We start from the raw sequence: 26,380 nt of genomic DNA on the forward strand, positions 1-26,380 counted from the left end.
TATAAGACATCGGAAATTGCGGAAGCTTTTCAGACTTATTATAGTACATTATATTCAATAAGAATTAACGAAACTCAAGAGCAGCAAAATATTAGAATAAGGAAAATCAAGGAATACCTAAAAGAAGTGAACTTACCTAAAATAACTCAAAACGACAGGGAATTCCTGGATGCCTCTATAACTCAAGAGGAGATTTATAGAGCCCTCCAGGAAACACCGGGTGGTAAGAGTCCAGGCCCCGACGGTTTGCCGATTAAATATTATAAAAAATTTAGAGAACTTTTGGTCCCTGAGATGTGTAATTACTTCAATAAAATAGGAGAGGAAGAGGAAATAAGAAAAGAATCGCTGCTAGCAAGTATTTCTATAATCCCTAAAACAGGAAAAGATGGAACGTTGTGTTCAAACTATCGACCAATAGCATTGTTAAATGCAGACCTAAAGGTTTATGCGAAAATACTAGCAACTAGGATAAAAAGTTTAATGCCGGAATTAATAAATATAGATCAGGCAGGCTTTGTAGCGGGCAGAGAGGGGAGAGATAATAGCATAAGGACCCTGCTGCTGCTACAACAGGATCCAAAAAAGAAACCCCCAGTCGTACTCATGTCTCTAGATGCTGAAAAAGCATTCGACAGAGTCGACTGGGGGTTTATGATGGAAACTCTACAAAATATAGGTCTGGGACCAAGATTTTTGAAATGGGTAAAAAACCTATATAGCCACCCGACGGCAAGGGTAAAGGTCAATGGGAGTGTGTCGTCTGCGTTCGAAATGAAAAATGGTACCAGACAGGGGTGCCCGCTCTCACCCCTCCTATATGTAATAGCACTGGAACCACTGTTAGCAAAAATCCGGGAAAACCCGGACATAGGAGGGGTGAGAGTGGGAGATGACGAACACAAGGTGGCGGCATACGCAGACGACATACTCCTATACCTGACTAAACCTAGAGTTTCCCTCCCTAACGTTATAAAGGAAATAAAAAGATACGGTGAACTTTCCAACTTTAAAATAAACCCGATAAAAACAGTAATTCTAAATGTGGGGATAGAAAAAAAAGAAGCAGAAGAGCTGCAGAAGGACTTCCCATTTACATGGGAAAAGGAAGCTATTACATATTTAGGAATAAAGATCACACCAACAGTTGAAAAACTCTACATAGCTAACTTCGTCCCCTTAATTAATGACATTAACCAAGACTTGAAAAATCTCGCAAGAAAACACATCTCCTGGATAGGAAAGATAAATGCGTTTAAAATGATGATACTACCGAAGATAACATATAAACTCCAAATGCTCCCAATAAAGATACCGCAAAGCTTCTTTAAGGTAATTAAAACAATAATCTCGAAATATATATGGGCAGGTAAAAAGGCCAGAATAAGCTACACACAACTGAGCCTGAAAAAAAAAGGAGGCGGGTTGGGACTCCCCGACATAAAAAGATATTATTTTGCCGTTAATTTAGCTAGGTTAGTAGAATGGACAAATACACATACCAAAAAAAAATGGGCACGTATGGAAGAGAAAATAAGTAATGCACAATTAAACAGAAACATTTGGATACCACCTAAGACGAGGAAATTGGGCACAAACACACATAGTATAACAAAAAATGTTCTTAAAATATGGGACACTTTATTTAGACGGGAAAAATGGGAGTATAACTCTCCATTAATCCCATTAGCAGGCACAAAGTTCTTCCCACCAGGTAATGGAACACGTTTCGGCAAGCAATTGGGTGAGAAAAAATTAAAAGATATTGTCACACGGGGAAAAATAAAAGCAAGACAGGATATAATAGTGGGAGAAGGGGAGCAACGGATGAGTGAATGGGAGTATTTACAGTTAAAACACTTTGTGAGCACACTACCACAACCGATTCGTGAAGAAAAAACATTAAACCCAATAGAAAAAATATGCAGTATAGATGGGCCACTGACACATGGTATATCAAAAGCATATGGAATATTAACGGAGCTCGAGACCCAGGAAACACTGCCCTGCCTAGAAAAATGGGAAAGCGATTTGGGTAAAAAGATTGACAAATCACAAATGATAGGTGCAGTTTATAATTATGCCTCAGATATAACTTCCATAGAAGCAAATTATAAGTGTATGGTTCGATGGCACTTGACCCCATCAAGAATGAATAAAATCCATCCAAAAAACTCAGAGCTTTGTTGGAGGAATTGTAAGCAAAAAGGGACAACTATGCACATATGGTGGGATTGCCCGAGAATACAGGAGTATTGGAAAGAAGCCCTGGAATATATCGAAAAAATAACAGGGGAGAGGATCCCGTGTAGCCCATTGCCCTGTCTATTTCATGGAACCGAAAAAACAAAAAAACAATACGCAATAACCCTGGTTCCAGTGCTGCTAAATGCAGCAAAGGCCCTGATTCCAAAAAACTGGCTACACCCAAAAAGGCCATCAATTAAAGAATTGATGGAAAGGGTGGAATACATAGAAGAGATGGAGTACCTGGCCTGTGGAGAGACAGGAGGAGTGGATAGATATAATGAGGTGTGGGAAAAATGGAAAGTTTTTAAATCTTCGGAAAAGTTTGTTCAAGGAATGACAGAAGTGGATAAGTGAGAAAACAAAAAAAAAAGAAGATTGCAAGGCACACAGACAGGGGGGGGGGGGGGGGGGGGGGGCTAGGGGGAAAGAAAAGAAAAAAAAGTAGGAAAAGAGGGGAGGGAAAAGGGAAAGAAAAAAAAAAAAAAAAGACAAATCTGCAACTGTTAAAAAAAAAAAAAAAAAAAAAAAAAAAAAAAACCCCACGCATGATGCGAAGCCACCAAAGAGACGTTAAGGGCGGTCTAACCGTGAGCAAGTCTCGTTGTCAAGTATGAGCGGAGTCTGAAGTGGGAGAAAAAAAAAAAAAAATTCAGAATTTTCCGAATGAACCAAAACCTCTAAAATTTGAAAATCCAAAAATTTGAAAATCTGAAATAACTAACTAATAATAACTTAACTATTACTAACTATTAAATTACAGTATAGGTATTGGAATTTTCATTCAAATTTGACTGTTAGTGAACATAACAAATCCGAATTTATCCAAAGTTACGAATAATCCGAAACAACGAATGCCGCATCTAAACAAATGGAACGGAACAAATTAATAATAATAATTATAAACAAATAATAAAAAGTTTTTATTATTATTGTTGTATTTTATTATTAATTCGTTCCATTCCATTTGTTAAGTTATTATTAATTAATATTTCAGATTTTAGATTTTTTGAAATTCCGAATTTTCAAATATTAGAATTTTCGAATTTGCAAATTTTTAAATGTACGAATTTAATTATTTTTTTTCAAATTTACGAATATTTGGAAAAAGTTGTTAGATGGGTTTTCGTTATTCTGGCCAATAAAGTGAATTAACTCTACACCAGGTAGAAAGCCTTGCATTACTGTGTGTAGTTACAGAAGAACGGGAGGGAGTATTTCTCAGAAGAAATAAGGACATTTAAAAGCAAAATCAAAGGATGAGGTAAGTGAAGGAGGACTACACTAAGGTAAAGGAAGCTATTTAGGGGGAAAAAAATTTACTTTTACAACCCAAAAAGGAAAAGCTGTTTCCGCCCGGTCTCGAACCGGGGACCTTTCGCGTGTTAGGCGAACGTGATAACCACTACACTACGGAAACTTCTGATGAGGGCCTGGTGGAACACTATAAGAAAGATCAACATTTCAATATATCACAAAATAATATCCTTATTTTCCAAAAATAATTCATACATATCCACTACTTAATGGCCCTGTAATCTAGTCATTTAATTGTTTCCTACTGTGTTATTCTGCTTTCTTGTAACTTCCTGTGTGAGCCCTTGACCCTCTCCAATGCATGTTAGTTGGGGTCATGTGAATTGCTCTTTTCACACTATAAATCCCACAGTCCATCTACGTTTGTGTGTTTTTTTTTTTTTCATTTTTCTGGTCATTTATATGATCACAATTCGTAAATTCAAAAATCCGAAAAATTCTAAAGAATAACTAATAATAACTAACTTTTAAATTATAGGTATTGAAACCTCCTTTAAAATTTGGCTGCTGGTGAACGTAACGAATACGAATTTATCCAAAGTTACGAATTATCCGAAATAACAAATGCTGCATCTAAACAAAGGGAACAAATTAATAAATAATAATTATAAAAAAAATAAGTATTATTGTTATTATTTATTTCCCTTCCATTTGTTAAGTTATTATTAATTGGTTATTTCAGATTTTAGAATTTTCGGGTTTTTGAATTTTCGAATTTCCAAATATGTGAATTTTCAAATTTGTAAATTTACGAATTTACATTTTTTCAAATTTACGAATATTTGGAAAAAGTTGTTAAACAGGTTTTCATTCATTCGGAAAATTCCAAATGAACGGATTTGTCAAAACTAATTCGGAACAAAACAAATTGCACATGTCTACTTTTATTGCACTCATAGGTCTCCATGTGCATTTTCTTCACTCTGCATACCAACCGTCTTGCCCTGCCTACAGGTTTTTAGAGGCAGAAAAAAACATTGCCAACATTATTAGGAGCCGCTGCGTTTTGGCAGAAAAAAAAGCTTGATGCATGTAAACGTGTCTTAACGCACGCTAACTTTAGGTGCATAAAACATTGAACATTAAGTCATTTTAATGGGGGGTGTGGTCTGCACATGGCCAGATGAGGGAGTGAAAGACACAAGCTCCCGACTCCAGCCTGCTCCATATGAGGCTGATTAACTGGCCGACTCCCCAGTGGTGTATCAAGATTAGTCTGGTGGGACCGTAAGGCTATCCTTTGGTGAGACTACAGCGGAATGAACTCGGGGAGACGAGAACCGCACGCAAAGCAGCCCAGCTGGTCCGGCTTCCCAGAGAGGGGGAGTTGCAGCCAGAGATCCACTGCTACTTCCCCACGGTACAGGGCGCGGGACTTGAAACTGGAAGTGAGAGAGAGAAGGCAGACTTGCTGCTGCTGCAGCCTAGGGAGAGCACACCTATGCAGCCAGTCCAAGGGCAGATGTTGGGGAGAACAAGTTTGGAAGCGCTACAGACTATACCACAGAGCCCCAGAATGTTGGCTGCATCTCTCATCCCCCTACCTGGGGAGCAGGAAGCAGCGGGGTAGAAAACGGAGGACCTAAAGACACTTATACAGGCTCTCCCCACATGGGCAGACATAGAAGCCCTTATTGGAAAAGTAGAGGATGCACACCGTAAGGAGCTGGTTCGGGGTGAACTACAAAAACTAGCGGAGCGCATGACGAATGGGGAGAGTGCATATCAAAGCCTGGAACAGCGGGTGAGCAGACTGGAGAGAGACAGTTACACCCAAAAAGAGACCTTGCTGGCGTTACAGTTACAGTTGGCGGCCCTCGAAGACCGGAATAGACGCAATAATGTGTGCCTGCGAGGAATCCCAGAGGCATTTAGACCAGGAAAACCTGCAGGACATGGTAAAATCTTTTTTTTAAAATATACTAAAAGATGCTATGCTTTTAAATTTGGAACTTGATAGAGTTCATAGAGCATTGGGCCCAAAGTCCAACGACCTTAATCGCCGCGTGACGTGGTGTGTCGTTTGCATTATTTTGCACATAGGGATAGGCTAAAGGGGTATAGGATAGGGGAAGGTGAGAGGGGGGGTTGCGGTTATTTATTTTTTATTTATTTTTCTGGGGGAGGATTATTAATTAGTTGACATATTTGAAAAAATAACAAGATGCGCTAAATATAAACAAAGTGTAACAACATGTCACAAATAAATGTCCATAGGTGAAGGTGGAAAAAAAGAAGTAATATTTGATGAAGAAGAAGTCCTTTAAGAAACGGCAAAGTTTCTATCCACCCATAAGTGAAAATCAAAAGGAATGAGCCAATTAATCCATAGAAGAGTCCAAGGATAAGAGGTAACTATCCCAGAGTAGTGATCCACCACCAAGAACAAACGTAGCCTCTTACCGGATAACCGGCGGTCTCTTAACTAAAAGAAGACCCCAGAAAGCATGATAGTAGATGAACCTTTGGAGATCAAATCGCAGGTGGGCTGAGCTGGAAGACAGTCTTTATCCCGTTCCAATGTTTACGAACTCGATCAACAGGTCACATGAAAAGATATATAGGGACCGCAATAGTGTGATACCATAAACGTATTTATTTTAAAAGAAGTCAAAAACACACTTACATTAAAATAATGATAAAAGGGCATGTCAATTGGAGCTCCGGCCGGAAGCTGACCAAAAAACCCGTTCAGTAATGAAGAAGTCGTGCAAGTATGCGGGGGGTAATCCGATGCAGCACTCGTTCCGCCCTGTTTACCTGTGGCATATTTACCTGTGGAAGCAGACAGGGAGGGAAATGGGGAAAAGGGGAGACGAGGGTGGGGGACACTATAGGGCACTATACCCCATGACATATTGCAGTGATGGAGGGGAAAGCTTCTCCCGGAGGATTATGTCCCTCCATATATAAGGAAGTGGGAAATTACATTAGACGGGATGTTCATCCAGGCACAACATAGGCAGATCGTAAATCTTGCGTTGAAATCTTCGATATCCACAAGAATCCAAGGAACTAATTTTAAAATAATGACAAGATGGTACTGTACAACCTCATTACTTAATAATATCTCCCTGGAGACCCCAGACAAATGTTGGAGGTGTCAGGAGGAAAGAGGGACTCTACTCCATGTTCTTTGGTCCTGCCCAAAACTGGAGAACTTCTAGAGGGAGATACGGTGGATAGCACAGAAATTTACTGAGTATAACCTCCCAGAAGATCCAGCCTTATTTTTGTTACATGTCTCAAACATATAGTAAATTAATTAATCTTATTAACGCTGCTAGATCATGTATCGCAGCCCTCAAAATTTCCACTCGCCTGCTAGCATTTGGCGAGTGGATTTAAGCTGGGGGCGAGTGATAACAGTTCTGCATGACCAACAGTCCAATCTGTGCCTACACTTAGAGCCACGCTGCGATTGGCGGCCAAAGAGGAAAAGTGCATGCCCAGGAAAAGTAGTCGGGTGAGCCGCACACATGCAGAGCAGTACACAGGTGCTCTCCTTACAATTCTCGTTAAGCCATAGGACCTGATAGTATGACCTCTCTGAGCCTGGCTTCCCAACCTGACCAATGTAGCTGGAGAGCAGGAAGGAACAAGTGAGCTGGAGGACTGCGATTATCACCACTCTGGGTGTCCCAGGTAGGCAGTGCAGCACAGCGCTCACCAAGAGTTGCCCTGACAAGAGAGCGGCAGTATGCTGTGCGGTGTCAGTGTGCGCTGTGTTGTGGTGTCAATGGCTATGCAGGTGTGTGAATCTCGGTGCTGGATTGTACTCCCTCCCGCTGTGCTGCGGCTCCTCTCCTCACTGCCCAACAATGAAAGGGGGAAGTGGGGACATGCAAGTGTGGAGCCGCACACAGGAGCTCCTGATTATGAGAGTGGGTAGAATAGGAGAGGGAGAGAGAGAGAGGAGGATGGATGGGGGTTGCAGAGGAGACAGCAAGTTTTTAAATGTACGAATTTAATTTTTTTTTTTCAAATTTACGAATATTTGGAAAAAGTTGTTAGATGGGTTTTCGTTATTCTGGCCAATAAAGTGAATTAACTCTACACCAGGGAGAAAGCCTTGCATTACTGTGTGTAGTTGCAGACAGAAGAACGGGAAGTGAGTATTTCTCAGAAGAAATAAGGACATTTAAAAGCAAAATCAAAGGATGAGGTAAGTGAAGGAGGACTGCACTAAGGTAAAGGAAGCTATTTAGGGGAAAAAAGTTTTACTTTTACAACCCGAAAAGGAAAAGTTGTTTCCGCCCGGTCTCGAACCGGGGACCTTTCGCGTGTTAGGCGAACGTGATAACCACTACACTACGGAAACTTCTGATGATTGCCAGTAGGTAAAATAATCACATTTTAACTCTACAATAAAGATCAATATTTTCATATAACCCAAAATAATATCCTTATTTTCCAAAATGAATGGCCCTGTAATCTTTTTTTTATTTAATTATTTCCCACTGTGTTTTTCTGCTTTCTTGTAATTTCCTCTGTCAGCCATTGACCCTCTCCAATGCATGTTAGTTGCGGTCATGTGAACTGTTCTTTGCACACTATAAATCCCATAGTCCATCTACGTTTTTTTTTTCCGGGTCATTTTTATGATCGCAATTCGTAAATTCAAAAATGTGAAAATAAGAAAGAAAATTCGAAAGAATAACTAACTAATAATAACTAACTAATAATAACTAACTTTTAAATTATGGGTATTGAAATCTCCTTTAAAATTTGGCTGTTAGTGAACATAACGAATACGAATTTATCCAAAGTTACGAATTATCCGAAATAATGAATGCCGCATCTAAACAAATGGAACGAATTAATAATAATTATAAAAAAATAATAAAAATGTTATTATTGTTATTTATTTATTCTTTCCATTCCATTTGTTAAGTTAAGTTAATTTTCTGGTTTTTGGATTTCCGAATTTCCAAATATGTGAATTTTCGAATTTGTAAATTCACAAATTTAAATTTTTTCAAACATTCAAATTTACGAATATTTGGAAAAAGTTGTTAAACGGGTTTTCGCTAATTCGGAAAATTCCAAATGAACAAATTTGTCAAACAAATTCGGAATGAAACAAATTGCACATGTCTACTTTCACTTGCATACAGGTTTTTAGAGGCAGAAAAAAAAAACATTGCCAACATTATTGGGAGCAGCTGCGTTTTGGCATAAAAAAAAGTTTGATGCATGTAAACGTGTCTTAATGCACGCTAACTTTAGGTGCATAAAGCATCGAGTCATTTCAATGGGGGCTGTGGTCTGCACATGGCCAGGTGAGGGAGTGAGAGACATGAGCTCCCGGCTCCAGCCTGCTTCGTATGGGGCTTTTTACTTTCTATTTTTGCCTCTTCTGATATGTAGAGGTTTTTCTTAGCAAAGTATGTTGTCAGGGCATACAAGAGAAGCAGGTCTAACGGAAGCTAGAATGGGGACTATTTCAAATAACTAGTTATTGTTTTTTTTTTTTGGATGTATTTAAAGTGGTTGTAAACCCACTTTTTGTACTTTTACCTACAGGTAAGCCTATTATAAGGCTTACCTGTAGGTAAGGAGAATATCTCCTAAACCTGCATGGTTTAGGAGATATTCCCCTCGCAATGCGCCGCTGCGCAGGGGGGGATCTACGGCGAAAGGACTGGCAGCCGCCGGACCTTGGCGAGTTTTAAATCTCCAGCGCGCACGCGCGGGAGTGACGTCATCGCCGCTCCAGCCAATCACAGCGCTGGAGCGGCGATACCCGGAAGACACGCCGAGGCAAGATGAAATCTCGCTCGGCGTGAACCAGGTAAGTGCTACGCACCTCGTTCCGAGGTAAGTATTTCATAATGAGCTAATATGCGGTGCATATTAGCTCATTGTGACTTTTCCCTTACAGGAGGAAAAAAATTTTTTTTTTTCATGCGGGTTTACAACCGCTTTAAGATAGGAGTAATGCTGTTAATTGGATTTTGAATGGATTTGTTGGAACTTATATGATTGATGGATTAATGAAATTGTTTATTTCTCTGTATGTATGACAAAAAAAAAAAAGTAATTTCAATGTCCAGAATGTGTTATTCACCCTACACGCATTTATAAGCCTTAAGTTTTTTGCCAAGGAGGAAAGGCGTCTGGGAGAAATGGGCAAACGTCTGGTCTTCATGAGGCCTCAAATTGTAAAATACATTTTTTTTGTAGTGCACCTGCTACTGTGAACAAGCAGCCAAAAAAATAGGATGCACGCATTGCCTCGGACCTTAACCACTTGCTTACTGTGCACATATACCCCCTTCCTGCCCAGGCGAAATTTCAGCTTCCGGCACTGCGTCACTTTCACTGACAATTGCGCGGTCGTGCGACGTGGCTCCCAAACAAAATTGGCGTCCTTTTTTTCCCACAAATAGAGCTTTCTTTTGGTGGTATTTGATCGCCTGTGCGTTTTTTATTTTTTGGGCTATAAACAAAAAAAGAGCGTCAATTTTGAAAAAAAACACAATATTTTTTACTTTTTGCTATAATAAATATCCCATTAAAAAAAAAAAAAAAAATTCTCAGTTTAGGCCGATGCGTATTCTTCTACATATTTTTGGTAAAAAAAAAAAAAAATCGCAATAACCGTATAGTGATTGGTTTGCGCAAAAGTTATAGCGCCTCCAAAATAGGGGACATAGTTATGATTATATATTTTTTTTTTTTTACTAGGATCGGCGATCTGCGATTTTTATTGGGACTGCGACATTATAGCGGACACATCGGACACTTTTGACACATTTTTGGGACCATTTACATTTATACAGTGAACATAAATGTGACCGGCAGGGAAGGGGTTAACACTAGGGGCAAGGAAGGGGTTAAATGTGTAGCCTAGTGAGCGTTCTAACTGTAGGGGGAGGGGGGTGACTGGGGGAGGTGACCGATCTGTGTCCCTATGTACAAGGGACACCGCATCAGTCTCCTCTCCCTGACAGGATATGGATCTCTGTGTTTACCAGGGCTGTGGAGTCGGTAGATCAATGTTCCGACTTCGACTCCTCAGTTTTATGTACTTCCGACTCCGACTCCGACTCCCCTGTATTAATATGCAAATGTATTTTATACATTCCTTGAGGGAAAGAAACGCAACCTACCACTGGACTACTGGCTGGGAAGCCAACAGTCTACTGTATTGCACAGTTTAAGCAAAAGACAAACACAATGAAAACAATCAAGTGGCTGGATAGTAGCAGCAGGCATAAACATCAGGAACAGGATCTTTACCAGTTCAAAAATACAAACCACATTATTTGGTTGTTTTAGAACAAAAACAAAGCTTATCTATAATGAACCAAAAACAAAATCTGTAAAACCTAGAAATGGTTTATATTAATCTTGAAATGTAGTTATAGGCTTAGCAAATGCAAATCAATTCAATGTAGAGTTCTAAGGAAGAGAATTGCCTCTGCCAGATCTTCTTTCATAGAGGCTCTTAAGTCAGACTTTATTATTTTTAGGGCTGAAAATAATCTTTCGACACTGACTTGGGTGGGTGGCATTGCAGTAACTATTCTGGCCACATCACTAACGATCTCTGGATAAACAAGGATGGCTTCTTCAACAGTAAGTTTTGATGAGCGATCATACTTTTCAACTTCTTTTAGTGCTTTATAAAACTCCTGTTGGAATTTTTTTATTTGGACACTTACTGGTTCTCTAACATGCGTTCCCTGTAAAAGCAGAACACAACACTATGGAAAGTATAAGTATTGCAGCTCCTAATTGTGCGTTGCGTGCCATGTAGAGAATCACATGAAAAGCATGCTTCTTCACGGTCACTTAACGTGTTCGTTTTGCGGTTACGTGAGGCACTGCATGCATTGGTCTTTATTCTTACAGTAGAGAAGTCATTAATTATAACTTTTTGTGAATTGGGACATTTAAACTTGCTTTTTTTTTTTTTTAATTCCAATCTAAATTTAGTAGGAGTCGGAGTCGGTGCATTGTTTGCCGACTCCAGGTACCCAAAATTTCCCCCGACTCCTCGACTCCGACTCCACAGCCCTGGTGTTTACACACACAGATCCACGGTCCTGCTCAGTTACTGGGCAATCGCGGGTGCCCGGCGCGCATCGTGTTCCCAGTAACGCGACAGGTGCGCGCACGCCCCCTAGTGCCTTTAAAAGACGAGGACGTCATATGACTTCCTGTCAGAATAACTGAGCTACCTTGCTGCCATCAATTGACTGGTAGTATAGAGGTTAAAGGTTTTTTTTTTTTAAATAACAAACATGTTATACTTACCTCCACTGTGCAGCTCGTTTTGCACAGAGTATCCCCGAACCTGGTCTTCTGGGGTCCCTCAGCGGCTGTCTCGGCTCCTCCCCGCAAGAACTCAACACCTTCATGCGAGCGAGCTTGCATGGTGTTGAGTTCCTGCGGGTGCGCTAACATGATACAACCGGCGGCTATTTGTGCTCAATGTATCACTTGGCCCCGCCTTATTGGATGTGATTGACAGCAGTGTGAGCCTATGGCTGCGCTGCTTTCAATCCATCCAGTGTAGCCAATCAACAGCCAGGCTCAGGTAAGTAAAACGGGGCTCGGGGGGGGGGGGCGCGGTATTGTTGGATGTTTTTTCACTTTAATGCATAGGATGAATTAAGGTGAAAAAACATTTACCTTTACAACCCCTTTAATACTCTCACATGAAAAGGAAAAGCTGTTTCCGCCCGGTCTCGAACCGGGGACCTTTCGCGTGTTAGGCGAACGTGATAACCACTACACTACGGAAACTTCTGATGAGGGCTAGTTGGTAAAATGATTGCATTTTAACACTACAACAAAGTCCAATATTTTAATATAACACATAACAATATCCTTTATTTTCCAAAAATAATTCATACATATCCACTACTTAATGGCCCTGTAATAAATTTTTTATTTAATTGTTTCCTATTGTGTTTTTCTGCTTTCTTGTAACTTCCTGTGTGAGTCCTTGACCCTCTCCAGTGCATGTTAGTTGCGGTCATGTGAACTGCTCTTTGCACACTATAAATCCCATAGTCCATTTACGTTTTAGTTTTTTCGTTTTTCGGGTCATTTTTATGATCGCAATTCATAAATTAAAAAATTCATAAATTTGAAAATAAGAAAGAAAATCAAATTCAAAAGAATAACTAACTAATAATAACTAACTCCTAATATAGGTATTGAAATCTCCTTTAAAATTTGGCTGTCAGTGAACGTTACGAATTATCCGAAATAACGAATGCCGCATCTAAACAAATGGAATGGAATCAATTAATAATAAATAATAATTATTAAAAAAAAAATGTTTTTATTATTATAGTTGTTATTTATTATTATTAATTCGTTCCATTACATTTCTTAAGTTATTTCAGATTTTAGAATTTTCGGGTTTTTGGATTTCCGAATTTCTAAATATGTGAATTTTCGAATTTGTACATTTACGAATTTACATTTTTTTGAATATTTGGAAAAAGTTGTTAAACGGGTTTTCGTTCATTTGGAAAATTCTAAATCAACAAATTGCACATGTCTACTTTATTGCACTCATAGGTCTCCATGTGCATTCTCTCGACTCTGCGTACCAACCGTCTGGCTCTGCCTACAGGTTTTTGGAGGCAGAAAAAATAAGATGCGCGCATTGGACCCTAATACTCTTACATGAAAAGAAAAAAGTTGTTTCCGCCCGGTCTCGAACCGGGGACCTTTCGCGTGTGAGGCGAACGTGATAACCACTACACTACGGAAACTTCTGGTGAAGCTTTGGAGGTAAATCAATTGAAATTTAACACTATAACAAAAATCAATACTTTAACCACTTAAGGACCGGACCAATATGCTGCTAAATGATCCAAGGAGTTTTTACAATTCGGCACTGCGTCGCTTTAACAGACAATTGCGTGGTCGTGCGACGTGGCTCCCAAACAAAATTGGCGTCCTTTTTTCCCCACAAATAGAGCTTTCTTTTGGTGGTATTTGATCACCTCTGCGGTTTTTATTTTTTGCGCTATAAACAAAAATTGAGCGACAATTTTGAAAAAAAATCAATATTTTTTACTTTTTGCTATAATAAATATCCCCCAAAACATATATAATTTTTTTCCTCAGTTTAGGCCGATATGTATTCTTCTACCTATTTTTGGTAAAAAAAATAATCGCAATAAGCGTTTATCGATTGGTTTGCGCCAAATTTATAGCGTTTACAAAATAGGGGATAGTTTTAATAATAATAATAATATAATTATTATTTTTTTTTTACTACTAATGGCGGCGATCAGCGATTTTTTTTCGTGACTGCGACATTATGGCGGACACTTCGGACAATTTTGACACATTTTTGGGACCATTGTCATTTTCACAACAAAAAATGCATTTAAATTGCATTGTTTATTGTGAAAATGACAGTTGCAGTTTGGGAGTTAACCATAGGGGGCGCTTAAGGAGTTAGGGTTCACCTAGTGTGTGTTTACAACTGTAGGGGGGTGTGGCTGTAGGTGTGACATCATCGATCGAGTCTCCCTATAAAAGGGATCACTCGATCGATGCAGCCGCCACAGTGAAGCACGGGGAAGCCGTGTTTACATACGGCTCTCCCCGTTCTTCAGCTCCGGGGAGCGATCGCGAGGGGGCGGCTAGAAACGAATAGCCGCGCCCTCGTCCCGGATCGCTCCTGAAGCCACGGGAACCGCCGCATGTACGGGGGAGGGTCCCGATCGGACCCCCAACCCACGTCTAGGCAGGGACGTACAGGTACGCCAATGTGCCATTCTGCCTACGTAAATGTACATGCAGCGGTCCGGAAGTGGTTAAAAATAACACAAAACAATATCCTTATTTTCCAAAAATTATTCATACATATCCACTACTTAATGGCTCTATAATCTACTTTTTATTTAATTATTTGCTACTGTGTTTTTCTATTTTCTTGTAACTTCCTCTGTGAGCCATTGACCCTCTCTAATGCATGTTAGTTGTGGTCATGTGAACTGCTCTGTGCACACTATAAATCCCATAGGGCATAGTCCATCTCAGAAGTGAACAAGAAAGGGTGGCTACATTCCTACATACAGTGAAACCATGGAGAACAAACATAGCCATACTCTACCAGGAAGTCAGATCACAGCAACAAGAAAAAAAGAACAAATTTGGAGATTTAGAGGAGGCTGAGAGCAATGAAAACCTAGGGTCAGATTCACAGCGGACTTACGACGACGTATCTCCACCAGGGCCGGTGCAAGGATTTCTGCCTACACAAGCGAAGCTCCATTTTGGCGCCCCCCCCCCCCCAACGGCCTCCCACCTCCCTTGCAAAAATATTTCTTTCAATAATTACCCCCCTTCACATATCCCCCCACACAGTAATGCCCCCCCCCCCTTCACATATCCCCCCACACAGTAATGCCCCCCCCTTCACATATCCCCCCACACAGTAATGCCCCCCCTTCACATATCCCCCCCACACAGTATTACCCCCCTTCACATATCCCCCCACACAGTAATGCCCCCCCCCTTCACACAACCCCCTACACAGTAATGCCCCCCTTCACATATCCCCCCACACAGTAATGCACCCCCCTTCACATATCCCCCCACACATTATTGCCCCCCATCACATACCCCCCCCACACAGTATTTCCCCATCACACATCCCCCCCCCCCACACACACACAGCACTACCCCCCCCCACACACACACACAGCACTGCCCCCCACACACAGCACTGTCCCCCCACAGCGCTACCCCCCCCCACAGCGCTACCCCCCCCCCACACACAGCACTGCCCTCCACACACACACAGCACTGCCCCCCACACACACACAGCACTGCCCCCCACACACACAGCACTGTCCCCCCACAGCGCTACCCCCCCCCCCCACAGCGCTGCCCCCCCACACACAGCACTGTCCCCCACACACACACAGCACTGTCCCCCACACACACACAGCACTGTCCCCCACACACACACACAGCACTGTCCCCCACACACACAGCACTGTCCCCCACAGCGCTACCCCCCCCCCACACACACACAGCACTACCCCCCCCACACACACACAGCACTGCCCCCCCCCACAGCGCTAACCCCCCCCCCACACACAGCACTGTCCCCCCCACACAGCACTGCCCCCCCACACAGCACTGCCCTCACACACACAGCACTGTCCCCCCACAGCACTGCCCCCCACACAGCACTGCCCCCCCCACACACAGCACAGCCCCCCCCACACACAGCACAGCACTGTCCCCCCACACACAGCACTGCCCCCCCCACACACAGCACAGCCCCCCCCACACACAGCACAGCACTGTCCCCCCACACACACAGCACTGCCCCCCCCACACACAGCACTGCCCCCCCCCACACACAGCACAGCACTGTCCCCCCACACACAGCACTGCCCCCCCCCCACACACAGCACAGCCCCCCCCCACACACACAGCACTGCCCCCCCCACACACACAGCACTGCCCCCCACACCCCATCCATCACATTTCCATATATTTTCCTCCCTTCCCTCTCCACTCCTACCTTTCACAGAGCGGAGAGCAGGAGGCGGGACAATCGTGAACCAACATGTGACGTTCTCCCTCTCTCTGAGTGCCCTGCAGTGCAATCTGGGAGTTGTAGTCACTGCAGAGCACAGGCACCAGAGGGCCAAGTGAAGTCTGTGTGCCTGTGCTCTGTTGGAGAACTACAACTCCCGCCATGCTCTGGGGCTGCCGTCGCCTTCTTTAGGGGAAAGGCTAGGAGGACGGCGCCGCAGCGGTGGAGCCTGCTATTGGACGCAGGCAGCCTGAGCCGTGCCTACCACCACTATAGATCGCCGCCGCCGCGGACCGGACTCTGCAGCTGTGTGCAGCGCGCCCGCCGCTTGCGAGTCTGCGGGAGTCCGGACAATAAAAAAAAAAATCATCTTTCCGCCCCATCCCAGGCTGCGGACCTGCCCGCCCCAAGCGGCCGCTTGGTCCGCCTGGTGGTTGCGCCGGCCCTGATCTCCACGTACGCCGTCATAAGTCCGAATGTGAGCCGTCGTATCTATGCGCCTGATTCTTAGAATCAGTTACGCATAGATTTGGCCAAGATACGAGCGGCGTAAGTCTCCTACGCCGTCGTATCTTGGGTGCATATTTACGCTGGCCGCAAGGGGCGCTTCCGTAGATTTACACGTCGAATATGTAAATTAGGTAGATACGCCGATTCACGAACGTACTTGCGCCCTCTACGCGGTTTACGTTAGGCTTACGTCCGGCGTAAAGTTACCCCTGCTATATGAGGCGCAGCCAATACAAAGTATGGATGTCGGCAAGCGTATCTTTTTGCGTCGTTTACGTAAGTCGTACGTGAATGGGGCTGTGCGTAGCTTACGTTCACGTCACAGGCATTGGGCCTTGCGTATCTTATGGAGTAAATTTGACGTGATACTGAGCATGCGTGCGCATGCGCCGTTCGTTTGGCGCGTCATTTACGTGGGGTCACGATTCATTTACATACAACACGCCCCCTACCAGCCTATTTTGAATTAGGCGGGCTTACGCCGGCAAATTTACGCTACGCCGCCGCAACTTACGGAGCAAGTGCTTTGTGAATACTGCACTTGCCTGTCCAAGTTGCGGAGGCGTAGCGTAAATAGGATACGCTACACCTGCACAAAGATACGGCCAGATACGTGAATCTGGCCCCTACTTTTTAAAATTAAGAATACATCAGGGGTCTTCATATTTTTCAGTCTGAGGGCCACATCATATATTTTATAAATATATGAAAATGAGCGAATAAGTTTTACTTGGAGGTTCTTTGCAATCAGCATGCTATGTTTCAGAACAACAGAGAAATAACTTCAGTAAAAGCAAAGAAATTCCAAATAAATGTGTGCCAGTCTTCTCCTTTCTCACCATCAGCCTAGGTTCACACTGCTGCGAATTCAAAATCGCGGTAAAATGCGCGATTTTACCGTGATTTCGCGGCTGCGATTTTGCCGCGATTTCGGCCGCAATTTAATGTAAATCGCGGCCCGAAATCGCAAAAAGTAGTACAGGAACTACTTTTTGAAATCGCAGATGCGGCGTCGCAATGATTAGGACAGTGCCATTGCCGCCGATTTGAGATGCGATTTGACATGTCAAATCGCATCTCAAATCGTTCCAAATCGTACCCAGTGTGAACCAGGGCTCAGTCCTCTTTACATCAGAGTCCTCATCAGAATCCCCCCTTACATCATCAAGGTTTTCATCAGTGTGAACCAGCCCTTAATAAATAAACATTGGATTCCAAGAGAAGGATGTTATAGTTAGTACAAAAATTATATTAATTTGGCATTTTTTTCCATAAGGAAAAACATCTAAATTAGATATTTATTTAAATAGAATGCAGATTAAAATGTCCTAAAAAATGTAAAATTTGTTTAGGTAGGCAACTTAGCCATAGGGTCATTGTCACGTTAACCTGTCCATCTAGGCTTTAATGGCCTCTGGCCAGGAAAAGGTTTACTAAACATAATAGTAATGTAGGTTTTTCTATCTTTAGAGTCAAGGAAAAGTGCACAGCTCTGACCCTTCATGTGCACCCCTCATACAGTATACTGGAATCGGATGCTGGCTTGGAGTCCATCACTCCTCCACACATGGGCTCAGTATCATCCAAAAAAAAGAGCCTCGGACCAATGATGTCTCAGCAGGAAAACTTTAATCAGTCAACAGGATTCCCCGCAAGTCCACTTTTTGCATGAAAATAATAAATGCACCAAAATGAAAAAAATGGGCTTATTCATTTTTTTGCATAGGTGCCTGGAAAGCATTGTATTGCCAATCAGTGGATGATGGGTGCAATGTTCTGCGGACTCTAAAGCCGCTGGTCCTTACCAAGGTACAGATCTTCAGGGCTAGAAGAAGCGTCAATGGACTGCAATTGCGGGTGATGTTGCCGCATTGTGCTCCATTGAGAATTACAAATCCCTCTGCTGCAGTGGCATTTGGGATTCACCGTTTTTTTGTTCACATAGTCCTGTGAATAAATAATGGGGCTGTGAAGGCCACGCTGGTTTCAAACTTGACATTGGCCAGCGTGGAGAAGCACCCCAGGCTTCTGTAAGAGAGGGTGGTAGTTTGATGGTGGGGGCTGCAGACTCTGACCATACTTCATGTCACATCCTAAATATGGGTGTAATATGAAAAATGCTCAGATAGATGGAGTTATCCTTCAGGCCTCATGCACACTGGACTTTTGTAATGCTGCTGTTAGGGGTGTCTGGGGTTTCTTTTTTCCTCTAAATGTCCCTGCATATTGGCCTATGTGTCCATGCGCATTGCACACATAGGCGATTAAAGACGGGGCATGTAGGCAGGTGTATTATGGCCTCCCTGCATGCATTGGAGAGGGTCAAGGGCTCACAGAGGAAGTTACAAGAAAGCAGAAAAACACAGTAGGAAACAATTAAATAAAAAAAGATTACAGGGTCATTTAGTAGTGGATATGTATGAATTCTTTTTGAAAAATAAGGTTATTGTTTTGTGTTATTTTTAAGTATTGACCTTTCTTGTAGTGTTAAAATTCCATTCTTTTACCTCCTGGCCCTCAATAGTAGGGATGAGCTAAACACCCCCCAGTTCGGTTTGCACCGGAAACATGCGAACAGGCAAAAAATTTGTTCGAACGCGCAAACACCGTTAAAATCTGTGGGACACAAAAACAATAAAAGTTAAATATTTCTTTACATTTGGTACCTAGGGGGTGTGTATAGTATGCCTGTAAAGTAGTGCATGTTTCCTGTGTTTAGAACTGTCCCTGCACAAATTGTCATTTCTAAAGGAAAAAGGTAATTTAAAACTACTCGTGGCTATTCCTGAATTGTCGGGTCCTGGCAATACAGATCAACGTCATTGAAAAAAATGGCAGGGGTTCCCCCCAGTCCATTACCAGGCCCTTTTGGTCTGGTATGAATATTAAGGGGAACCCCGCACCAAAATAAAAAAAATGGTGTGGGGGTTCCCCCAAAAATCCATACCAGACCCTTATCCGAGCATGCAACCTGCCAGGTCACATTCCATCAACATGGGGAGGATGTCCCAGTGGTTGGGGTCACCCAATGACGTGGACGGGTGACCCCGCGCCCTTTTATGCGTCATGGGGGTTTCGTTCCTCGCTGGAGAATGAGTGGAGACTACAGCGTCGCTGTAGAATGGATCATCGTTGGACATCGAGAGACGGGATTACATCGATGGAATTTATTTTTTATTAATTTAAAATAAAGGACTTGTCCAGCTGTGTCTGTGTGTTTTTTACAATTTTTTTATACTTTCTTTGTGAAATGGTAGGGGTACAATGTACCCCGTTACCAAATTACATAGGGGGCTGGGATCTGGAGTTCCCCTTTGTTAAAGTGGGCTTCCAGATTTCAATAAGCCCCCCGCCCGCAGACCCCCACAACCACCCGGCAAGGGTTGTGGGGATGAGGCCCTTGTCCCCATCAACATGGGAACATCCTCCTCATTTTGAAAGCATGGGGCCTGGTATGGTTCAGGAGGGGGACTGCTCTCCCGTCCCCACCTCTTTTCCTGCGGCCTACCAGGTTGCTCGGATAAGGGTCTGGTGTGGATTTTTGGGGGAACCCAACGCCATTTTTTTTTTAATTTCGGTGCGGGGTTCCCCTTAATATCCATACCAGATCTGAAGGGCCTGATATGGAATTTGGGGGACCCCCGTTTTTTTGGGGGGCGGGGTTCGGGGTTCACCTTAATATTCATACCAGACCCAAATGGTAACGGACTGGGGAGGGAACCCCTGTCGTTTTTTCAATGACTTTGATCTGTATTGCTGGGACCCAACAATTCATGAATAGCCACGAGTAGTTTTGAATGACTTTTTTGCATTGATACATGTCCCCTGGGGCAGGACCCAGGTCCCCAAACACTTTTTATGACAATAACTTGCATATTAACCTTTAAAATTAACACTTTTAATTTCTCCCATAGACTTTTAATGGTGTTCGCGGCTCTTTGAATTTGCCGCTACCACCCCAAACTGTTTGCCAAACGGGCGAACAGCCATTGTTCAAGTAGAACATAAAGCTCACCAGAAGTTTCCATAGTGTAGTGGTTATCACGTTCGCCTAACACGCGAAAGGTCCCCGGTTCGAGACCGGGCGGAAACAACTTTTCCTTTTCATGTGAGAGTATTGAGGTCCAAGGCAATGCTGCACCTGCTACTGTCAACTAGCAGCCAATAAAATAGGATAAAGTGACACACAATACTGCGGATGCATTTCTCAATTTTCATACACCAGAAGTCAGAAAGAACTCTGACATCTTCTCATTTAGAATGCCTATGTGCTTTAGATTAATTCATAAAAAAAATGGAAATTGTTAGTGGGTGTCCTAGTGCATATTATTATCACCTTTTTCCTTCGTAAGACAGGCTAAAAGTTTAATCATAATTTTTACTGGCTGTCCTATCCACAGAGGGGAAGCACACTATGGTATAAAAAAAATCTCTCTCTCCCAGACGCCTTTCCTCCTTGGCAGAAAAAACGCTTAAGGCTTATAAATGCGTGTAGGGTTTTTAGGTACTTTTTCGGCGTTAATTCATTTCATTGACCAGAATAACATATTCTGGCCATTGAAATTACTTTATGCACCTACAGTTGATGTGCGTTAAGACACTTTTACATGTGCTAATAAATATCACAGTTCCACAGCAGTTGGCACGCATTTGGTCAGTGACAGGAACCCGCTGGTCACGGACAGCATGTTTAGCTTAGGGAAAGGCTCCAGTGGAGGAGAGACAGAATAGGGACTGCATGCCTGTGTCTCCAGCAGGAGTTCTTCCAATCTTCAGGTGCCTTGTTGCCAGACCGCCTTCCAGCTGCCTCCTCCGTTAGATGGTGCCTGTGTTCCGTCAGATGTGGCGACCTGTCAGAATTGGTAACGGAAGTGACTTTCCGTTGGCGCCATCTTTCTACACCCCACACTCCTCCACAGTAACGATACACCGAGAAGGGGGCAAGCAGACATCTTGTTGCACCCCCTGGAGTTTTGCATTTCACTGTTATTTTTAACAGGATACGGAGCATATATGGTGAAATATATTGTATAGAAATCCCTCTGACTGTTTACATGTTGAATTATAAAAGCAGCGGTGTTCTGTCACATTAGCAAACCTGTGAAATCAGCAGGTTTGCCACTGCTTTTAAAATTCAACATCTAAACAGCCCATCAGATTTCTAAATACTGTATTTCACCTTCTAAGCTCTGTTTACTGTTTAAAAATAACAGTGGAATGCAAAACTCCGGTGGGTGTAACAAGATGTCCACTTGCCCCCTTTTCGGTGTATTGTTACAGTGGAGGAGTTACTTCCGGGTTGCCATATCTGACAGAACACTGGGAATTGTAAGTCCTTTAGAGTGTTCTCTGTAATATTGAGACTGTATCTGCAAGATTTTCTGTAAAGTACTGCTGTGATGGGTTTGGCTCTGTTACACAGATCCTGTTACCGCATTGTCTGAACTTTCATGTTAATACACTTTATTGTAGACATGTGCAGTGCACTGCCGAAAAATGTGTTCCTTTTTCGTTTTCCGTTTTCCTTTTTCTTTTTTTTTTTTTTGGGGTCATTCTTTTTGATCGCAATTCGTAAATTCAAAAATTTAGGTTAGTATAATGAACTAGTGCCGTGACTCTGCTAGAAAAATGTGGGTGCCCTTGGAGAAAACATTAGCAGGTATGAACTTGGCCGGAGCCCCCTGGATTATGGTTTCTTATAGGGGGTTGTTGGAATATGCATCACCATTGACGAAGACAACACTATCCATTTGGTATAGAATGAACAGTACGGGAAAGTTTGCCTCCCCAATATCCCCCTATAACACCTTTTGGAAGGATTTCCCTGTTTTTTGTAGCCATAGTTTTCTTGGGAAATCTAACCAGCAAAGTAATTTCTTGCTTATGATATTCCCTTGATGCTGTTGCCAGCAGGTTTCCGCTATTACAACTCTTGGACTGATCATGTAATTATAGCATGAACACCATCTCGGTAAACTCTTATGCCCCGTACACACGATCGGATTTTCCGTCGGAAAAACCTTGGGCGATTTTTCCGATGGAATTTCTCTCAAGCTTTGCTTGCATACACACGGTCACACAAAAGTTCTCTGAACTTTCGTCCGTCAAGAACGTCGTGACGTACAACACTGCAACGAGCCGAGAAAATTAAGTTCAATGTTTTCGAGAATGCGTCAAATTGTTTCCGAGCATGCGTCGGAATTTTGCGCGTCGCAATTGCTACAGACAATCGGAATTTTCGATCAGATTTTTTTCCTTCGGAGAAACAGAGAACCTGCTCTCAATCTTTTGCTGGTGGAAATTCCGCCAGCAAAAGTCTGATGGAGCATACACATGGTCGGAATTTCCAACCAAAAGCTCACATCCAACTTTTGCTGGCGGAATTTCCGACCGTGTGTACGAGGCATTAGGAATTACGAAGTGACTGCAGGAAGTGAGTGGAATCCATGCGTGGCTTCCAATTCAAATAGCAGCAGTAAAGATAAGAAAACTTCTGAAAGGTTCGATCACTTGCATTTCAGCCAAACTTCCGAAATTCAGAATTTCTGAACCAAAAGTCCAGTTGAAGTCAAAAGTTGTGTATTACAATCCGCAAATGATGCAAAATTGTAATGAATGATTTTGGAAGCTTCAGGCAGCCCTCCCTGATGAAATGATGGGACAGAAAAGAGCTCTAGCAACTTTCTACCATGGATACTAAGATTGAAATGTGGGAACTGGTAACACTGCCAGTCAAGCTATGGTTGCCCAGGCAAAAGCAGATATAAGGCAAAAACAGCCTTTGGATCAGCATATGGGCCATCTCTTAAGAAGCATTTTAGAAACTCAAATTGCCAAGCATAACATTGAACAGGGGAATTTCTTGGTACCTAAAAGATCTGGTGCACCCCTGGAAATCTAAACTAAAATGTTGAAGGGTTTGTAGTATACCATAATAAAAATTGGGTGAAGTTGTGTCTCATACCTCATGACTGAACATACAAATCTAACGTACTGTAAAAAGAAGAAATTATTAATTAATACGTTGATAAGTGAAACGATGTTCTAAAAACATACAGTATCTCACAAAAGTGAGTACACCCCTCACATTTTTTAAAGTATTTTATTATATCTTTTCATGTGAGAACACTGAAGAAATTACACTTTGTTACAATGTAAAGTAGTGAGTATACAGCTTGTATAACGGTGTAAATTTGCTGTCCCCTAAAAATAACTTAACACACAGCCATTAATGTATAAGCCATTGGCAACTAAAATGAATATACCCCTAAGTGTAAATGTCCAAATTTGGCCCAATTAGACAAATTTCCCTCTCGGTGTCATGTGCCTCTTAGGTGTTACAAGGTCTCAGGTGTGAATGGGGAGCAGGTGTGTTAAATTTGGTGTTATCGCTCTCACTCTCTCATACTGATCACTGGAAGTTCAACATGGCACCTCATGGCAAAGAATGCTCTGAGGATCTGAAAAAAATAATTGTTGCTCTACACAAAGATGGCCTAGGCTATAAGAAGATTGCCAAGACCCTGAAACTGGGACCCTGAAACTGAGCTGCAGCACGGTGGCAAATACTATACAGTGGTTTAACAGGACAGGTTCCACTCAGAACAGGACAGGTTCCACTCAGAACAGGCCTCACCATGGTCGGCCAAAGAAGTTGAGTGCACATGCTCAGCGTCATATCTAGAGGTTGTCTTTGAAAAATAGATGTATGAGTGCTGCCAGCATTGCTGCAGAGGTTAAAGGGATGGGGGGGGGTCAGCCTGTCAGTGCTCAGACCATGCACTGCACACTGCATCAAATTGGTCTGCATGGCTGTTGTCCCAAAAGGAACCCTCTTCTAAAGATGATGCACAAGAAAGCCCGCAAACAGTTTGCTGAAGACAATCAGACTAAGGACATTTTGGTGTGATGAAACCAAGATAAACTTATTTGGTTCAGATGGTGTCAAGCGTGTGGCGGCAACCAGGTGAGGAGTACAAAGACAAGTGTGTCTTGCCTACAGTCAAGCATGGGGGTGGGAGTGTCATGGTCTGGGGCTGCATGAATGCCAACATGTATTGTGACATACTGAAGCGGAGCATGATCCCCTTCCTTTAGGAGACTGGGCCGAAGGGCAGTATTCCAACATAATGACCCCGAACACACCTCCAAGACGACCACTGCCTTTCTAAAGAAGCTGAGGGTAAAGGTGATGGACTGGTCAAGCATGTCTCCAGACCTAAACCTTATTGAGCATCTGTGGGGCATCCTCAAATGGAAGGTGGAGGAGCACCAGGTCTCTAACATCCACCAGCTCTGTGATGTCATCATAGAGGAGTGGAAGAGGACTCCAGTCACAACCTGTAAAGCTCTGGTGAACTCCATGCCCAAGAGAGTTAAGACAGTGCTGGAAAATAATGGTGGCCACACAAAATATTGACACTTTGGGCCCAATTTGGACATTTTCTCTTAGGGGTGTACTCACTTTTGTTGCCAGCATTTTAGACATTAATGGCTGTGTGTTAAGTTATTTTGAGGGGACAGCAAATTTACACAAGTTATACAAGTATCCTTTCTTCAGTGTTGTCACATAAAAAGATATAATAAAATATTTACAAAAATGTAAGGGGGGGACTCACTTTTGAGAGATACTGTAGATTCTTTCATTGTTCATCAATGAGCTAATATTGTTGAGTGAAAAACAAATATGCATTGTGAGGTTTGATTCCCGCCACTACTTATATCCCCTCTGGTGTATCCTGCCTTTAATGATAGTGTTTGTGTTTTAAAAAAATGAAAAGGCTAAATACCTTTTTCCATACCGCCGTTGTGCGGGGCACCTGATCACCCTGTGGGGATCACATAAACACACAGTGGCGGTGTGAGAAAATGTATTTAGCCTTTTCTTTAAAAAAAAACATACATTATCATTAATGGCAGCATACTCCGGAGGGGATACTGGGGCACTCAGGAGAATATCTGGGGCATGTGCCCTGGGTGTCAGTGTCTAGTAGCACCTCTGAAACTGAAATTTGGATTCAACTCAGGACATCGGAATTCATAAAATGAATTCCAAATATAAAGTTATCTAAATGTCAACTCTAGGCACCAGATAGGACTCTGAAATGATGTGTAGCACCTTCTAGCAGTGAGCTAGCGAGAGTAGGTAAATTTAGGAAGGTCTGGCTGGTTGCTAGGCCTGTTTGTTTTCATTCTGGGCTGGCAGTGGCTCAGGGTAGCAGCTGGTGACTCACAGACGGCATCACTGAGACCGCCCTCTTCTTTCCAGAGTTTTCTAGAAAGATCTGGAAGGAGAGGAGGCAAGGAGAGGTGGAGCTGCCTGGGGTTTTCTGAGAAGCCCTGACCAATCCCCAACTTGGATTGGCTGGGGGCAGGCCTCCTTAAATACCCAGGGTCAGCCCAGCTGGGGAGGAGTTGTCAGATGGAAGAGCTAGAAAGAGAGAGTGTGGAGGCTGTCGGGGCATTTGAGGGAATTTCCCAGTCTGGGGGGTGACCTTGGGCCTGGGCTTGGGTGCAGTCGGGACCACCTTCAGGAATGCATGAGGTCTTGGACCAGAAGCACAAGAGAGAGAAAAGAGTACAGCGGGAGAGAGAACTACTAAGAGACTCCAGGGAGGACTACTGATCGCAGCCAAGAGGGCTGGTGATTGAGGAACAGTTGGGAGGACTGGGGAGGCACGCCTGAGAGGACTGGGAGCTTGCAATCTTAGATGGGTGCAGAGCCAGAAGAGGGAACTGTGGTGAAAGGGGCAGTGGAGAGAGGCAGCTGCA

At 43.0% G+C, this 26,380-nt stretch overlaps 5 non-coding genes across 5 annotated transcripts; 1 reads left to right on the top strand and 4 right to left on the bottom strand.

Moving 5' to 3' along the window:
• Positions 1-3,594: 3,594 nt before the first annotated feature.
• Positions 3,595-3,667, bottom strand: TRNAV-AAC. Its single transcript has one exon. It is a non-coding gene; the product is annotated as a tRNA-Val (tRNA).
• A 4,145-nt stretch (positions 3,668-7,812) lies between these two features.
• Positions 7,813-7,885, bottom strand: TRNAV-AAC. Its single transcript has one exon. It is a non-coding gene; the product is annotated as a tRNA-Val (tRNA).
• Positions 7,886-12,248: 4,363 nt separating this feature from the next.
• Positions 12,249-12,321, bottom strand: TRNAV-AAC. Its single transcript has one exon. It is a non-coding gene; the product is annotated as a tRNA-Val (tRNA).
• A 910-nt stretch (positions 12,322-13,231) lies between these two features.
• On the bottom strand, positions 13,232-13,304 carry TRNAV-CAC. Its single transcript has one exon. It is a non-coding gene; the product is annotated as a tRNA-Val (tRNA).
• Positions 13,305-20,629: 7,325 nt separating this feature from the next.
• On the top strand, positions 20,630-20,702 carry TRNAV-AAC. The gene has a single exon. It is a non-coding gene; the product is annotated as a tRNA-Val (tRNA).
• Positions 20,703-26,380: the final 5,678 nt, after the last annotated feature.

Source organism: Rana temporaria, chromosome 3 (assembly GCF_905171775.1).
Source record: "Rana temporaria chromosome 3, aRanTem1.1, whole genome shotgun sequence".
Classification (NCBI taxonomy): Eukaryota; Metazoa; Chordata; class Amphibia; order Anura; family Ranidae; genus Rana; species Rana temporaria.